Source organism: Podarcis gaigeae, assembly GCF_964106915.1.
Source record: "Podarcis gaigeae genome assembly, chromosome: 12".
Classification (NCBI taxonomy): Eukaryota; Metazoa; Chordata; class Lepidosauria; order Squamata; family Lacertidae; genus Podarcis; species Podarcis gaigeae.
Window position 1 is genome coordinate 59,251,000 of NC_139688.1, and position 19,155 is coordinate 59,270,154.

Genomic DNA, 19,155 nt, shown 5'->3' on the forward strand with positions numbered 1-19,155 from the left:
ATTGCAGTATTTTACCAAAGATGACTACTTCTAACAGCTAAGTTGGAATGACACTGGCTATCTGGCAGCTGGCCTCACAAGTAAAAAAATACTTGGTCTAACACGACTGTTTCTAGGTGAAAGAATTTTCTGAGGAATTTAAAAAATGAGTTAGGATTCATTCAGATGTTACATATCCATGTCACTGGATATTTGTGAAAATTGCCCACAGCACTCTAGAAACATGTTTCTCTGCCAACTTGTCATGAATTCACACATTTCCATAGATATCAGCAACAGAAATTATGGGAGAGAGTCACTGACCAGAAGGTAACGAGTCTTAGGCTTTATAGTGTTGTGAGACATAATATACTTCCAGAGAGCCATGGGTGAATTGGAAGGAAAGAAATACAAATGCTGGTTGCGCACTGAACCTAGAAGTGGTCAACTTGAAGGCAACTTCCTACCTATGGCTATCTACAGATAGCTCAAAATGAGGGCCTATAAATAATGATGAAGAATATCGCTCCACCAATGGATATATACAGGATCCTCCAGAATCATGCCAATATGCACAGCAAATTCCACGGTTCACTGTTCTGCACTACTTAGAAGGCAAGAGGCTCTAAACACTAAATCTAGGAGTAGTGGATAAGTTTAGGAATAAGCTCCTTCAAGAGGAGAATTCAGCAGTAATAAGTGCTAAATCTATATGGCCATATGTTTCACCTGCTTAAGTTGAAAATGCAAAAGAAGAAGAAGAAGAAGAGAGGAGATAATTGTATCCCCTGTTGTCTTTCTACCGCAGAACTGCCAATAACACTTTTAGGGGCAATTAAAATGGTGGGTGAGAGGAGAGGAGAGGAGAAAGGGAAACACCCTTTTCCCAGCACCATTGCCACAAAGTGGGAGTTCCCTGTGGCTAATTAAAAATATATTGGGAGATTTGTGTCATAGAGAAACAGCAATGCAATAAAGCCTATCTTAAAATGGCAATTCTACTTATCTTGAATATAGGTGTACCAAATAAATAGGTGTACCAAATAAATGAAAGTTCAATGTTAAGAATAAGCTCTAACCCCACTCCAAAGCTTTGCTATCAGATATGGTTAAACTGTCACCACAAAACTACTCTAAGTGTGAATACAGAAATATGCACTGCTAAACCCATTGCTCTGTTAAATCACCCATCACTGATTATAACCATTCCAGTGTGACCTACATGCCTAGTCAGGTACCACCCACATTAAATCGTAAATGAAAGGAAGTTGTTATTCAAACTAATTGCTCACAAAACAACAAATTAATCACATGCATCTGTAGTCACTCTTACGCCCAGTCTATGAAACCACAAACCAAGAATAGGATGGACTATTCTGCCAATTTCACTCATCTTGAATCAATTTCCTGAGAAACACATTACTTTTTCTAGACAATTCATGACTAGAAGAAATTCTTAAAGGATATCTTATAAACTACAGTCATTACCTCACACTTTTTTCCAGGCAGAGAAGAAGAGAAATCATACAAATGTTTGAAACCTTATTCATATACACATTTCATCAAAACCATTTTATTTATTTGATTCCATTTATGAATAGCTTCAGCTAAAGTATCTTGAAGCAATTTCACAATAAAAACTTCAAGAATAAAAACAATTAGAACACAATCCCATATATATATATTTCTAAAAATGCATATGTAAAAAAAGTTAAATCCAATACAAATACAGATGACTGTAAATCCCGTTTTCCTCCGGATAAATATGTATTATATTATTTTGCTATTAGTCTGATTTCTTGTAATATTAAACGTGCTGGGGAAAATAGGCGATCAACTACTCAGTTCCAGTGGTTTGTATAGTTCTTCTGATCTGAACCAATGGAATTTACACAGCACCTTCCTAGGCAAAGGATACTCCAGTCCTTATTCTCCCAAATGTATCTGTCCCATTCCCATATAGAGGAGCTAGGGGAGAGATTTGCATTGTTGGTACAACTTTGGATAAAGATAGCCTATGGCAGCATTGATCTATCAAGCTCTCCCACTGGATTCTCAACATGAATCTTGCAGCTGGCTCCATCTTGAAACCCACACAGCTTGCTACATCTAACAGTCCTCATTGCCACCTACCAGCTCACTAACCTTAGGTTCTTTATGAGAGGATGCCAAAATGATGCAGATAATTCATCATCAAAATTTAATCAACTGTTTTTGTAGCTCTGCTCTTTGAGAGAACATTTTCTGATCCAATACATTTTAAAAGGTCAGCATAAGGTTTATGGGAAATCAGTTCAAAAATGTGCTAAAAGGAAGTTACCACCATTTCTAATGAATTAGTTCAACTCTGCACAGGAACACCACACTAAAAGCTGCTTATCTGCATTTCATTCAAGTGTCAGGAATGAGGTCACTCACCAAAGTAATAATGTGGTTGTGCAAAAATGTTTGCAGCTTCTGGATTACTTTCATACCAGGCTGGGTTCAGACTGATCATTCAAAATATCTTGGGACCAATAGCTCAGAGTCTTGGGAGTGAGTCAGCCCATTGTTTCCACAGTTGCCATCCTTCAGTGGGGTGGGGTGGAAAACCTCTGGCTTCTGGGTCAAATTTGGTGCAGCCCAAGTGCCAATTTAGCCTGTGAGGTCATTCTTCCCAATCCATACCCACCTACCCAACATCTGACATCTTATGTGACATCTGGTGTGGGGCATGTAGATATGTGGCAAAGCTTCTTGTGCTGGGGTTTTTCAGTACTAGACAACCAGAAAACCATTGGGTGCTTGGAAAATGCTGCATAAGGAACTGGAAGATGGGTGGCAATCCACCTGTCAATCATTTGAAGGCAGAATGATGTCAGGTGACTAACAGCTGCATTGTCCCACCAACCTGTCAAAGTCAGCCTGAGTGGATGGAGACAGATAAGTATCTGGTCTGCTGGACTGAAGAGATTCCCCACCCTGCTTCACACTCTTGTGTTTAAATATAATCAGTGCAAATTCTAGCCTTGTAAACAATTGGGTTACATCAGTTCCATACTGATAAGAGGGTAATCAAGCCATTTTGCACTCTGGCTGATCTCGGTCAGTCATTTTCACGGACACCCTCCCTAGATGTGCAGACCAATAGTCACAAAAGGCCTTAAACGCCGTTTCTCTTCTACCTGTGTTAGTTTGATTGTATTTCTGGTATACTTGATGGGATTACTAAACAAGCAACAATGACTTGATGTTGGAATAGTGATTTCATCAAGTGTTGCACAAGACAGAACCTTTTTTAGGTGGCTGGACTAACAGGGTGTGTCTTGGAGGTGGTCAAGTAAATTGCTTCTGGCAACATAGCCTGTGGCTTCTTTAATTTTCATTTGCCTCAGATACCTCCAACAAGAGAAGGAAGCTGAATAATATTTTTAAAGACACATGCAAAATCAAGGAACAATCACTTTCCATGTGCTGAGAACATGTGCCTCCAATTTTCTGAAGTCCACAAAACATTTAAAATTTAAAATTAATCTTGGGCTAAAAATTATTTTCAAGGATATGTTAACTACTAGAATGAGGAAGAATATAAATCAAAATAAATAAGGATGATTAATTTTGTGTATCTGTAGTTACTTTGGCACTTGCTACATATCTTGGTGAATTATTGTAATCTTTAATAGTAGTATAAAGTAACTGAACACCCCAATTTTAGATAATACTACATCTGCATATATTTAAATTATTCAACCTCCCTCCAAAATGATTTTTATTTTTGTATGATTTTAAGATTTCTGGAAATTTCACAGTTCTGTTTTTAATTAAATTTGTATACCGCCCTTCATCCAAAGATCTCAGGGAGCTTCACAGTAGAAAAACACAAAATATATAATAAAAGCAAGAACAAAAACAAAACAATAACATCCCTCCACAAGCTATTAAAATTTGTGCATTATACAGTTATACAAATAACCAGATGGCCATTTTTACATGCCATATTCACAAATCTTTTAATTAAAGAAACAAGTAAACAGACCTTTTTCATGTGCAATGAAGAGATATGCAATAGGCAAACATTTGCCAAAGCTTTTTGTACTTAATCAACTGAAGTAAACTCAAAGGGCAAACACTGTAAAGGCAGGAACAAAGAATTTACACATCTCCTAAACGTTATGAGAAATGGCTTTTTAAAAACCAGCTCATGCTAGCACAGAACTGGTTGGGCACTGGCCTTTTGAAACGGCTGTATGTTGATACCTGCTACATTATAAAATTAAAAAAGAATAAGTTTTGCTTCATTTCAAAATTCACTCCTAACCTTTTTAAACAGCAAGTTTATAATTCATCTGTAAGAACGAACAGGAAACCCACCAGATTAGCAAGACTATTTACTAAAACAAGAGTATTTCACAGTTACCTGTTGTGGCATCTGTTTTAATTAAAATAACCAGAAGACTAGCTTGGTAGCAACCTGTCCCATTCAAGTAGAATATCGGATATAATATAAAAGTAAATGAGTGAGTGAGGTGGGTGTTTAGTTGATCCTATACCAAACTGTGTGGGTCCCCCCTCCCCTCTGTCAATGGAAATTGTAGTTCCAAATGAATAAATGTTATCACCAGATGTCATCCTTAGGGACACACATTAGGAATCAGGTTTTCCCTTGTAATGCAGAACGTTGTTCAAGTGCGTGGTAAGCTCAGTGAACAGTATGTTCTCTCTTATTAATGTGAAAAACAAAACATTAAATGGCAAGATTTAAACCCTCAAGTGATAAACATTTCCCACTTCTGATCTCTATTTACACTTGCTTAGTTCTACTATATTGGTCAGGCAGGCAATATAAATATGAAAACGGAACTTGTAGGAATATGCTATGGAACTTGCCCGAAAATTATCACATGTTAAGAGCAATGCTTTTCAAACCTTACACCTCCTGTGTACACTTTCGCAATTTACTTGCCTCCTATAGAAAGCCTGCAAAGGACTCTGAATCATGTCCTAAGGCAAACACTCAGTTCATGCTAGACACAACCAAAGCCAGTTCATACCATTCCACACGCACTGGGAATAAAACACAGCCAATAATCCTCTGTAACTAAAAACAGCATATGGCTCTATTTGTTGGGTTTTGCCTGGATTCTGAGAATGCCACTCGGTACTTGTTTGAGATAGTCACATATTTATATGGTGTATGGTGCCTTAGTTTAATTTAGCCTTAGAGGGTTCAGCTCCACTATATGCAAAACTTGCCTGCTTTCTTCCTGCAAAACAGTATTGGGAGAGGACAGTTTGAAGCGAGAAGCTGGTGTCTGTGCTTAATGCTGAGCCCATCCACAGAGTGGCTGGTCCTGGTTTTTAGCTTCCACCAATGCCTTTTACTCTTTTATTAGGATGCCCTTGTGCTCATGGAAGAGCTTGCAAAGAGGAACAGGCTGCAAGGTCAGCTTCACTCAACAGTACATCGCTGGTGAAACGGCCCCCGCTCCCGAGACCCTCTGCTACCAACTTCCCCTAGCAAGTGCTGCTAGCAGAGGGACTCAGCAGCAGGGGCAATGTATCGCAGCGATGTATCTCTGAATGAAACCACCATCCCACTCTGCCCTCGTCCTGCGCAGAAAGAGAAAAAAGCTGCATCGGTGAGGTGCCACTACAGCTTCTTCCTCCCTCCGCATCTTTCAACTGCTTGGCTGAGGAGTGTGTGGTTGCCGCTCCCCTCAGCCTGGCGCTGGCTCCCACGCAAGTGGGGGGAGCACCGGGGGTGGCTCTGCTGGAGATGGGGAGGCTCCTGACCCCCAGCAGAGAAAGGCAAAGGGGCCCCAGTGCTGGGGATCGGGAGCCCTCCTACCCCCCCCAGCTGAGCCATACAAACAAGCAAGGTTGCCTGTTATGTACTGAGTTGAATAGGATCCAAAATGCAGCAGTCTGCTTAGTCCTAGAACAATAGGATTCAGAATGCAACAGCCTGACTGGTCCACAGGAGCCACCCAATCCAGCTCCAGGTGGAAGTGAATCCGCAACCTGATTGGCCTACAGGAGAATCCTGGAATTAGCCAATCATGTGGGGCCCATTATGTAAATAATGTATATAAAGCAGACATTCTGGGAGAACTTCCATTCCTCCTCACCACTATGAGCTGAATAAAGAGCATGAAATCCACTCTTGACTCCAAGTATATTTCATTGCTGCAGCCCGCTAGGCGCTGGAGTGAAAGTGCCTCAGCTTCCATGGTGAGGGCTGGGGCAATTACACCCGGCGCCTCACAGGCTGAAGCCAATGCAGCTTGTTTTCTCAACATTGTGGTATACTATCAGATGATATTTGGCTGGTGATACACCACGATGTTGAAAACCTGGTACTGCCCAGCCCTACTTGTGAAGTGTTCCAGAGACTATTCTTGTTGATACACCTCCCCCCCCCCAACCCTTCTCATACCTTCCATCCTGTTCTGAAGGGTCATCTTGTAGGGGGGGGGGGGATGAGCAAAATCTGGCTTGCCTCATCTTCCATTAACAGAAGGAGCTACTTGATCAAAAGTGCAAAGGCGCCAGTATCCCTGCATAATGAAATTGATCCTTGGGTTTGTTACATCTGGATTGCACTCCCATCACAACATCCAATAATAATCTACCATGAGAAAATGTTTCAGGAAAGGCCATCCACTGAAGCATGACTGCATCCATATATTGTTATGGCAAGTCCTAAGTCAGATGTTTCCCTAAAATCTGCGTTATGAATGCAAGAATCACTTTTCCTCCCTCAGATCTACTTTCCCAACATGAAACCAAAGCAATTAAAAACCAAAGCAAAAAAATGCATCTAGAGTAACCCCATCATCTAACAGCAGTGACACACCTCATCCATGATCAGATCCATGAAGTCCAGTGTTCATTTTCAAACATCTCTTCACAGGCAAGAACCTTTGTACATCACAGAATCAGGCATGTGGTAATTATCAGGCTCTGATAATTAGAGCATAATATCGGCATAAGGCCTTAAGACCAACAGTAATTTGTAGCAAAACCTTCAGTGTGATGGAAGATTCTGAAAGAATATTTTAATTAATCCACTCAAATGTCTCAGTATTTGAGCTTAAATTTTGCATTGCAGATTTCTGTGAAAGTCAATGAACCCAACTGTCACCATCAATGATCATGACATGGATGATCTAACAATGATTGACAGAGTGCCTTTTATTTATCATATTTAACAAATATTGGATGTTCTTTCGGTTGTAGTTTGCAAAGGTAAGCACTCAAAAAAGCTAAAGGAAATCAAAGTTGCTGAGTAAATATGAAAAAGAGCTATTTGTTTATGGATCTTCTTAATGTATTTCCAATTTAGAGTATTTCAAATCTTTTTAAAATGTTGGGTTGTCATTCTCAGGCACAGAAACACAAAAGTTTTAGAATATCACACCTGCAAATGACATAGCATCTGTATTGCAATTTTTTCTCTGCTGAGCATAACAAAGTGGTGGTTTGCTTCTTTCAAAACCCTGTCTTTTATCATGAGACTATGCTTTCTAGCATTTTCAATATTGCTTGCAGAGATATCTAATGATGATGATAATGAGCTAAGCTTGCTTTTAACTGAATTTTCTTGAGATTGAAATTGTTTGGATGTCTGCAAGTCTCCAACATAGGTAACTAGAAATTTTATAATCTCAGCTAATGAGAAACCCAAATAGCGAAGATTTTGAATATTTCACACTTTACCTGAAGTCTGTATGCTCTCACCAAAAGAAATCATTAGCAATAAAGTTAATTGCTGCACAATTCCCAAAAGTTTTTTTTTTTTTGCAAGATTCATACTGGTATTTTTCAAATGATAACTTTGGTTTGCCAACTCATCAAATTTTATCTCCCTCTTCCCAATTGATTAATGTATTTTAGGGATTACATCTTGATAAATTTGTTGCTAGGCATGTTGCCTGATATTTTAACACAGCAATGAAGACAGATCAAGCACATTATTCCCTTACGTAGTCTAGACATGCAAATATTATCTCCATTAATTTCAAATTAACAGCATGGATATAAAAGGCACTGTATTTCTGGAATTATTATTAAGCCTTAGGATAAAATATTTCACTCTTTGTGTATTGCACAATAGTAATCCCAACATTTAGGAATACCTATACCAAGTTCTTGTGCTACTATTCCTATTGTTCCAAAATAAAAAGAAAAGCCTCTTAAGATGTAGCTTACAGTCTGAAATAATGACCCCACAGGGTTGGGGAGAAGGAAAGAGGCGCCTTTTCAATGCCAGAGAGTAATTTGAAGGGCTAAACCCCAAAAAGAACTTCCAATTGTCAAGAAAATGAGCTAGATTTTAGCATTATAAAGACCCTTATTTAGAAGAAATCCTGGATCTTTTATTTTGGCTGTCAAGAGACTACAGAGGATATATTTTAAGTGCCAGTTTGTTCAGTAACCACAGGGATACAACAGCCCTCGAGGATAGTGTGTGCTATTTATCCACATGTCAAAGTCCAAAGTCCACTATATTGTAATTTGTACTGTAAAGATGTACTACTACTCTTAACAAAACAAAATGCACATGAGCCTTTTAATCTGAATTAACAGCAGTTTAGCTACTGAATTTAAAATGCCCCTGAAATGATCATGGAGTGCAGATGCCCACAATTTTTCTTCTTTTTTAATCATGTTCTTATTTATTTTCATGGTACAGAAGATAAATTTTGAGAAAACAATTGTTACAACAGTAAAAAACAAATAACTTGTCCTGACAAAATTACAGACTTTTATCATGCCGTGTGTTAAAGTTTCATTTGATTAGTCTAAGAGATCACGCCACATTTTCCCATGAGGGCTGGGTGGATTCCTGCCAGTCTGAACAATTTATGTATTTCAATACAGGTTGTAAAAGGAATATGGTTTGTGTTGGCCCTTTGCTGCTCTCACCTGGCATGTTAGCTTCTGTTATACCAAGAATCAACGTTCAGCCCAACATCTGGCTACCTCCATGCAGGTGGAAGTCAATAGAAAGGCTAAGAGGAAATCTTGGGGATAATCAGGAGTAGATGGGATCCTAAGCCCAAGCAGAGTTAGTGCAGGCGACATTTCAACTCTTTTGTTGTATATCAAACTTATTTCTTTAAAGACAGCATTCCAGAAGGGTTTGATAATGTCACAACACACGACATGTGGAAATATGTACTCTGACTGTGCATCCCCTCCAACAATTGGGATTGACTTCCTTACATATTCGGGATAGCCTCACCAGTGTATAATGCCACCTATGCAGAAGTTTTAATAAGGCTTTATTTTTGCAGAAACTGATTTCAACAATCTCTCAGATCACAAAGCCATCCATTTTTCATTTGGTATTTGCACATCCAGGTCCATTTCCCATTGGCATTTTTGTGTAAAATAGATTGCCATACTCAAGTGTTATTAGAGCTTTGTAAATTGAGGAAGTTATACCCTTAGAAAGTGGAGAGAAATTAAGAAATATGTGCTCCGTTGCTGTTAGTTTCCTGTTTGCTTGAGTGGAAATGTCTGGGTTTAACAGTCTTAACAGCTAGTTGAAGTTGTACCATGGCCATTTAAGGTTTGGTATGGCAGCTATGATTGTTCCTTTTTGTAGAAATCTTTTTAATCTATAAAAGCCCACCGTTCCCAATCATTCCAATCTAAGTATTGTCCCGCTTCTTTAAAAGAGGGATGAAAGTGAAGAGGGATATGAGGAGATATTGGGGAAACCAGTTTTTTAATCTTCGCTTTCCACACATTTAGTGTGGTGCAGAGGAAAGGGCTCGCAAACCTCCTTAATCCAAGCATCCACTGAATTCACTGACTGGTTTAGCATATTGCAGCAAACACACAGGTGACAATCCTATTAAGAATTCTCAAAATTTTGTGGTTGTAAAGGAAAAGGAAGCTAAGAGAGGAGGCTAACCAAGGCAGAAATGAAGCATAGGCAACAGTCTCCGAAGATCCACGGTCAATTCTCTATCCACCATCATCCCAATGTCCTGTTTACATTATTTTATTTTTATAGCAATTTAAAATTTCCACACAAAATCAACAATACAAATGGAAGAATGTGTGTGTGTGTGCATACACACATGTATATATTATGTACAGAGACACAGAAAACACCATTGTAAATAAATTGCAAACAAGCTAAAAACTAGGTTCAAGCGTGCAAGGCATAAGGAAGTGATACTGTCAAAGCAACTAAGGGAAAGAAAACAAACTATTATTATTTTACAAAGGTGGGACTGGGACTGATCAAGTAAGGTTGGAAAACAAACATGTATAAGACTGGGTAGGGTACTGCGAAGGATACAAACATAAGCTGAACAAATGCCAACAAATTCTTTCTAAGAATCAGAACTTACATTTTAGGACTTCATCATTCATCACCCCAAGCACTCTGACTGGCAAGTGAGGGCTAAGATTCTAGCCCTGGGCTGAAAGCTAGAACTCTCAATGGAAGAAGTCTAACTCTCCTCTCTTCCCTGGTGTTCTTTTTATATGGTGCTGCAATGGATGATTTCAACACTTTAGAGACAGTATTTTTTAGTTTTAGATCTGCAAACATTGCTAGAAAAAGATTTGGGTCAACCCCATCCATTCTGCAGCAACCTGTAGCTACCTTGACTCAATCCAGATTTGGCACAAATTGGCCTGATGGGGTGTGTGATTCAGACAAATTGGTTGCACAGCCCTACTAATTAGCAGGGAATTGTCTCCAACTTTTTCCAATCCTTTAGCGGCTGGAAGGAGCTATACTATAAACAATATGGGCCATAACAATAGAAACTACTGAATAGCTTTGCATAAAGGTAAAGGTAAAGGCACCCCTGACCATTAGGTCCAGTCGTGGCCGACTCTGGGGTTGCGGTGCTCGTCTCGCTTTATTGGCCGAGGGACCCAGCGTACAGCTCCCAGGTCATGTGGCCAACATGGCTAAGCCGCTTCTGGTGAACCAGAGCAGCGCATGAAAACGCCAATTACCTTCCCGCTGGAGCGGTACCTATTTATCTACTTGCACTTGACATGCTTTTGAACTGCTAGGTGGTCAGGAGCTGGGACCGAACAATGGGAGCTCAACTGCCAACCTTCTGATCAGCAAGCCCTAGGCTCTGTGGTTTAGACCACAGCGCCACCCGCATCCTAAAAACAATATGGGCCATAACAATAGAAACTACTGAACAGCTTTGCATAAGTAGGTGCAAATATTCTACAGCCTCTCGGGTTTCCAATTCTACTATACTTGCTGAATCTCTTGCTGTTAAGCAGATAAATTTTCTCTCAAGATGCTATTGTCATTGTTCACTGTAGCTTCTAGAAATGCCTGTGGGACCCACTCCAATGCAATGGGTATCCATTCTTAGAAAAGCACCATCAATTTCTGCTCTGGGAATTCAAAGTCTGCAGGATAATCTAAACAAGCAGCATGAAATAAAACATGGCAATGAAATATATATTTCCTCATTGTTTGATTACCCTTCTCCTCCCTGCAGCAACTTTAGCCAAAATATGCATTTAATTTTTGCTCTTCTAAAATAAACCATGGTGACTGATTTTGAATTGGTTGGATAAAGAATTGCATGCAAGCATAAAGAATTCTACTGTTGCTGTGGGAACATCCAAAGTAGTGAAACTGGGTGGGATTGGTTAGATTCCTATTTATAAAATCTGCCTTCTCTATTTATCCTGTTGCTTTCATCTGCTTATATAGGATTTGCAAGCCTTTAGAGTCAAGGAACTGAGACTTTTCATATTTAATTTAAATAAAGAAAATGCAACATCACCTCCAAATGAATTTTTAAAATTCTCATTCATATGATACCATAGTATAGCTGCTGCTTATCCAGTGCTAAATCCATGAACCTCCAGTAATATTTAGAAGAACCTGTGCAGAAATTTAAGTTTTAAAGTTTGAAGAAATTTTTAAAATTGTATTTTTAAGCTGTATTTTGTAAGACCACAAAGCGGTGGCAGCACAGCTGCTCTCTGGGTGACCCTGCCCACAATGCCTCCCTCCTGAGGAAGGTCAAGACAGCCCACACTGACACAGCCAGCGCAAGTGTGTGGATGGGTTTGGAGGAGGAAGAGTGGTGGGCAGCTGTATCAACTGACTGACTAACTGCAGATTGTAGCTGACCTATTAATTGCCGCAGGAGTGGCCAGCCCTATGGGCAGTGGAGGGGAAGGATATGGAATCCACTCTCATTCTACTGCATGGAACAACCAGCCTTGGCAGTTGCTTATTTGTTAGTTTTTGTGAGGGATATTAGCGTCAGTTCAGTAAAAGCTGAAAATGAATGTTTCGGCTTTCTCCACCAGTTTGCCATCAATTCCAGGTGGTCTCCAGCAGTAGTGGGTGGGGGTGGTCCTTATTGTTTCTTTTGGACAGTGGAAGTGGTAGAAGGCTAAGTAAACTATGACCATTAGATAACAGGATTATTGCACTGTACAACTTCCTGAACAGCAAAGGAAAACAAGAGACAGTCTTGTTCCAGCCTGCAGGAAAGAAAGCATAAGCCAAAGACAATGTATGCAGGCAGCTGAGAGACCTTTGACTGTGTTGTTTCAATAGGCTTTTAGAAAGAGATGCATTTTGTGCAACTGAAGGGAAGAAAGAAGATGCAAGTGTACTATGGGGCTGATGAGACCCACATTTTTCACACACCACTCTCAGTCACTGCACCAGTTGCTTTCAAAGTTCCTAAGCTGCACTGCATTTCACTAATGACGCTTGCAGCGAAATATAGGGATGCTGTAAAGGCAAGAGGAAAGGAACCAGTCAGGGGGTGGGTTGAAGATGGAGGAAGCAGCAGCAGAAAAGTTCCATGAAAATGTATCTGTTTATGAAATAAACTGGCAAGAGAAAGTGGGTGTATGTGAAGATAATTACTCAAGCACATCTGCAATACATCACACCAAGAACTAAGTAAAGACCCCAAAAAGCTTGACGCTCATGGTTTAAAGCTAAAGGCCTTTATTAAAAAAAAACTGGCAGATAATTTGAGACACTTTGCCTGTATCTCTACTATTTTTTCTGGTACTAAATGAAATTTACACTAGTAATTCCAAAACGCTAAACCAGGTCACACCAGTATGCTGTGAGAGGGCTGCTAAGGGACTGTGTGAGAAATAAATTAGAAGCTGCTGTGAGCCCAATGGACCATCCATAGATGAGGCATCGATGAGAGGAAAAAACAATTTGCCCTGTTCCGGCATCAGGTCTGAGTGTGCAGCAGGAGGCCCTTTGAGGAGATGGCTATTGTGTCTCTATGTAAGAGTGCAGGAGGGAGTCGTGCCTCCATCTGGCTAAGATATCACAAGTTTGGGAAACGCTATTCTATGCCACATGCTTTTGTTTGATTTGTTCATTGCAAACGGGGGCTGAATAATTTCAATTGCAACTGTACTTTATTTAATGCAAGATTCATTAGCATTTATGTGTTCAGTTTCTGAATTCAGTCATTTTAACCATATACTACTGGTATTTTTTCTAAGGTTGTGCTTTTCTCCACAGCGCCACCCGCGTCCCTATTATCTCATTATATCCTTTACCTAATCCCCTTCTATGTACTTGTTTCACAGGAAATGGGAGGATTAAATCATTTAAAAATGTAAATTATGTTAAAATGCAATAAAGATTCTTTAGGATGATTTTGTGTAAGGAAATTACTTCCAAATCTGGAAATGGTAGATCACTTCCAAAGATGAAATTCCACTGATGATTCTGCTCACTAAGAAGACTCTGCAGTACAATTTCTGTCCATGTCATGATACATGCTCTTGCATAGCAGGCTGTTTTAGTTCAGGGTATCGGTCCATCTACCCACTGTTGTCTACTCTGCCTGGCACAGTGAGAGATCTGTCTCATTGCCTGATATGGCATCACTGAATTTTGATATATTCTCAGCATACAAGTGCCAGTCCTTATGTAGCCTAAGGGAACCATTCACAAACAAAAATAGGTTTCAGCAGACTCAGGGGAGCCCCAAGGTTTGCACAAGTACAAAGCATTTTTTAGGAAACAAATTTAAAGCTGGGTGGGGTGGGGACCACCAAAAACAGCACAACACTGACTGAACATAGTGATCACAGAATGATGACTTCTAGGGATGGGTGGATTTGTCATTTTCAGTTTCCCGTAGTTCCTTCTTTTTCCAATCTTCAGTTATCCATGTTTCCACATCAGTTTGTGATTTTTTTTAAAGTCCCCATGAAAATTCACCAGAATTTTAGTGTGAATTCTTCCTACTATACACATTTTTACACAGCAATTTCCCTTAACATCTTGTATATGATTTTCACTAATGTATGAGCTTTTAAGCCTTGTATATACATTTTGTGTGGATGGAGAACGACAATGCAAAATACAGAGGAGTGCAAATTTCAAAGGATGGCAAGCGCTGGTTAGAAAGGTTCTCCTTTAAATGTGAACTGAATCAATTTCCCCCCTGCTATCTACTAAAACTACTGTGGGGGAAGGGAAAGTGGAAAACAGTGGGAGGGAAAATGGAATATTCCTAAACAGGAGCAACATTGCAGCACACTGCAACATTTTGTTGCAAGCCTCACTTCTCTACTTGCTTAATTCTGCTTATCCTTTCCTCTTTCCAAGGTCCCCATTTGTGTCTTAGCACACTATCGGACAGCGATGGGGAACCTTTGGCCCAGTAGTCTTGCTTCACAGCCTCCTAGAGTGCTTTTGCCTGGCTGGAGTGTGGCTTAGAAATCTGATAATGCCTTTTGCTTGTCTAGACGGATAACCGAGAGAGGAGTGTGTGAATGTGTGCAGAAAATATCCTGCTGTACAAAAGATAAAGTTCACATTCATTGTTTTGCCCACTAAAAAGGCCCCCAACCCCTGCTATTGGGCATGGAGAAAGCAAACCCTGTGAAATACGGGTTTATGACAAGCTGTGCCAATTTTAAAATGAATTTGTCTCAACAACACTTTTGGGCCACTCAGCTGAAAAGAGATAAATCTTCCCCACTATTTTTACATAAGTCAGGGCATAGTACCTTAAGAGCCTACAACATTCATCTCATATACGGCAACACCGTCAGAGATGCTAAAGCGCCCTTTTGTGTCTCATAGTTCAACTTCATATGAAATAAATGAAAGGAGAGTAGATTCAAGGTCAGGCACTCTTTCTAGATGTCTGTTCACATCACAAAATTGGCAGTAGATCTATACAGGTTTCTGCCCATACATACAGCTCAAAACCTCAAGGGATGCCCTGCAGCACTCCTTCTCAACCCATTTTAACCTCTCTTTCAGAAATGTCCAAAACAGTATTGTCTTTACAGCATAAAAAAGGCATGAACTGCTGCACAAAACAGTTATGCTAAAGCCAACATGCCATGAAGACAATCTGATGGAATGAGCGCAAATCCAATTCTTTTGAGCAATTAAAGGGGGATGGGGAAAATAAACATTTTAATCTAAACTTCCACTGCATTTTTATACTCTTAAAAAAAAGGTAATGTTTTGTTTTTCTGAGCCGCTTGCAAAATGAAATAGCCCCATGTTCCGTACCCTGAGCACCATGAAGGAAAAGTGGGATACTAACACTGTAAATAAAAATTGCTTTGACCACTGCTTACTCATGAATGGCCTACAATTTAGCACACTGTTTTGTGAATGCATATGCTTATATCATACACAACAAACATGTGAGTCTGTGAATATCCGTATATGAGTACAAGTATTTGGGAGTTCATTCCACACAGTTAAATATCATGTGGAATGAAGAGCACTCCATGCCTCACCACTGCCACCACAGAATCTTCTCATCAGCATATTTGGGGATAATGCCTGTGAAGAGGAATTTGCTATACACACATAGGATCCCCTGTGATTTGGAACACTGGACGGTCAGGTTTCCAAATCACAAGGCTATGCACATACAGCTGGCTGCCCTCTACAGGTACTGTTGTTATTTAGTCATTTAGTCGTGTCCGACTCTTTGTGACCCCCTGGACCCGAGCACGCCAGGCCCTCCTGTCTTCCACTGCCTCCTGCAGTTTGGTCAAACTCATGCTCGTAGCTTCGAGAACACTGTCCAACCATCTCGTCCTCTGTTGTCCCCTTCTCCTTGGGCCCTCCATCTTTCCCAACATCAGGGTCTTTTCCAGGGAGTCTTCTCTTCTCATGAGGTGGCCAAAATATTGGAGCCTCAGCTTCAGGATCTGTCCTTCCAGTGAGCACTCAGGGCTGATTTCCTTCAGAATGGAGAGGTTTGATCTTCTTGCAGTCCATGGGACACTTATCCTCAAATGCATGGCAGTTGGGGACAGAGCCAATGTGACTCTATGTGACCGTTAATCAGAAGGGAGTGAATGCCTAAATATAGCTTGAGTAGAGAAGGTACGCACATTCTAGCTTGTGTGCCTGTTTTTCTCTCTCCTTAGAATCTAAAGAATCTCACAATATATTCAGAAGAGTAAGTTAGATTTGCTTATTATTAACTTTTAATAGTTTCTTTTGATAGTATTTATGACTTTTGCAAGTTATTCTCTTGTCTAAAAACTGGTAATGTTGGAAGAATATAGGCATGTGTGCATTTCAGGAGAAGGAGAAGGGTACCCTGTACAACCAAAGCCATATATGGAGCTGGGCACGACTGGTGCCATTCACAGACATAAGCCTGATTTAAGCATGGCACCAGATAGGCACCATTGCAGCTCAGTCAGATTAGCTTGCCTACATTTGAAGCATTACCATCCCATGAGTTCAAGGCCATATTGGAATGCTCATGTTGACATGCTCAGGAGCTATTGTCTCAATCTACCTGCAAGTAAAATGCAGCATAATTTTCTTTCTGCACACAGATCATCACATTTAAAATTTGGTTGTAGCTATGCTTATTAATCTAGTCCATGCTGCATTTATTGGAATCCTTGTCCATGAAGACAACTGAAGACATACCCAGTTTTGTGGAGAAACCAACACAACATACTACAGTGGTGCCTCGCAAGACGAAATTAATTCGTTCCGCAAGTTTTTTCTTCTTGCGAGTTTTTCGTCTTGCGAAGCACAGTTTCCCATAGGAATGCATTGAAAATCAATCAATGCGTTCCTATGGAGACCGTCCGGGGACAGAGGGGAAGCGCCGCGTGCCTTCCCCTCTGTCCCCGGACCTGTTTTAAAGCAAGGGGCAGCGGGGAGAAGATTGCTTCTCCCCGTTGCCTGCCCCGCAATCTTCCGAGGCGTTCGTCTTGCGGGGTACCACTGTATGTTTTCATCAACTGAATTCAGACACAAGGAAGAATTTCCCCCCTCTCTGTTATATTAAGCAACAGTTTGTACAAATAATACTTAGAAATTATAATGCAATATAAATAACTCTTCCTATGAAGAGAAAACTGTTGCGCTACAATCCTACACCCAAGCCCACATACATTAAAGCAGTACCAAATTGGCCTAATAATTAACAAACCATAAATTCTTCTGAAAACAGCACTGCTCTTCCCCGGGAGTGCTTTGTTCTCCAAATCACCCATGGTATAATAGATGATATCATACAAATGCTCTGTTGAATTTTACTAGCACAAAAAGGAGTTTAAAACATTAATACTCTGTAATATTGCTTAGCCTAATATGTGGACATGCTTTTCAAAACTGATTTTATAAAGCTGCATTGCATCTGTTTTCCCACACTCTCTTCAACATACATAACAAAGTTAGCAGATTACTTGCACTGGGGTTATGTTTTGCTCGGGACTTTCTGCTTGCATTCCACAACAGCAGTGCTTGTTCAGACACTTTTGTGTTTTTTCTAATATCACAGAGCTAGAATGGAGTGAGGGAGCAGAGAAACTATTTTATCCCAAATAATATCCACATGTGTGCAACTGCATAGGGAGAACAATATTTGTAGGCTGCCTCTACAGCTTCGTTGGCCAATAACAAAATAATAGAAAGCGATATCAACCATGATTCCCCCTTGCAACAATACCTGCTCATTTCTGCTAGCAAGATATTCACCTACATTTTATTTTATCTCTTCTATACCACATATCTATTTTGAAAAAAGATGGACTCCACTAAAGGGTCTGTATCGAAAGAAAACAAATCCCCGGTGGCAGGAGGAACACAACTTAAAACAAAAATACATGTGTGAGACAAAATACCGAGGCATCTCGCCTCACTATTTGATAATGCATTTCGTCTAAAATATTTATTACTTTTTCAGTGTATTCCAGCTATTTTGCAGACCAACATGTAACTCATAGCGACAAGCAGCTACATAGATTCCATGAGTGCACTTTATGTTTCCCTTGATCCAACGGGGGAAGGATAGACAAATTCTCTCTCTCTCTCTCTCTCTCTCTCTCTCTCTCTCTCTCTCTCTCACACACACACACACACACACACACACACACACAAACACATAGAGGGATGTGTACAGTGCCTTCAATATTCCATCGAAGCTACCCAATCAAGAAGCTGCTGCAACTGCTGCAAGAGCAATAAATTGCTTCATTTGCATGCAGGAAAGGTCAAAAGTTTAATTGACAAGTAAAATATTTTCCATTTCTAACAATAGTTATAATAATTTTATTATTTGTACCCCACCCATATGACTGAGATGCCTTTAACATTAGGAGTCAAAAAGCTTCCGAACCCCAGAATATCTCATTATGCTGACCCATGGTTATTAGCAGTCAATTTCATCAGTTAGTTAATATTCAATATGCATCAACTTCACTTTGATGAAGTTATTTAGGGAACCCTAAAATTAAAAACTAAAATATTCCGACAGCAACAGAAGATTATTGACCACTATTTTATTGTGAAATTATGAATTAACATTATTTGCGCCCAGAGTAATGCCACGAGTAAACACAACAAGCCACAGAATTAAGGGTCCTGTACTTTCAGAGATGTTTTAAGTTCCTTCCATACATTTTTAGCTGTCATTGATAAAGACAGTCTCGGCCGTGGTTTTCTTCCAAAGCAGACCTCAACACATAGTTTAGCAGCGTAAACATGATGCAGCTTTCCATAAAATAGACCAGAGGCAATCAGCTTCATCCAGGAATTATCTACTGAAGGCAAATGAGCATAACAGTTCAAATCCCACTCTTCAGGATTGGCACAGTCCATAGAAAATCCAGTTGCAGCAAAACCTTAACTTAAACTTACAATAAGACAAAAAACTTTAAAATACTATATACAGATTACCACTATAC

The 19,155-nt window shown here is 39.9% G+C and overlaps 1 protein-coding gene and 1 long non-coding RNA gene across 3 annotated transcripts in view; both read right to left on the reverse strand.

Annotated features, from left to right (window-relative positions):
• The window catches only part of EGFR (epidermal growth factor receptor), a 151,295-nt gene that overhangs the window by 68,712 nt on the left and 63,428 nt on the right, over window positions 1-19,155 (reverse strand). The window lies entirely within an intron of this gene.
• Window positions 8,608-18,277, reverse strand: LOC310828710. Its single transcript, XR_014557079.1, has 2 exons — window positions 17,193-18,277; window positions 8,608-16,918 (listed from the first exon to the last, which is right to left on the reverse strand). It is a non-coding gene; the product is annotated as an uncharacterized lncRNA (long non-coding RNA).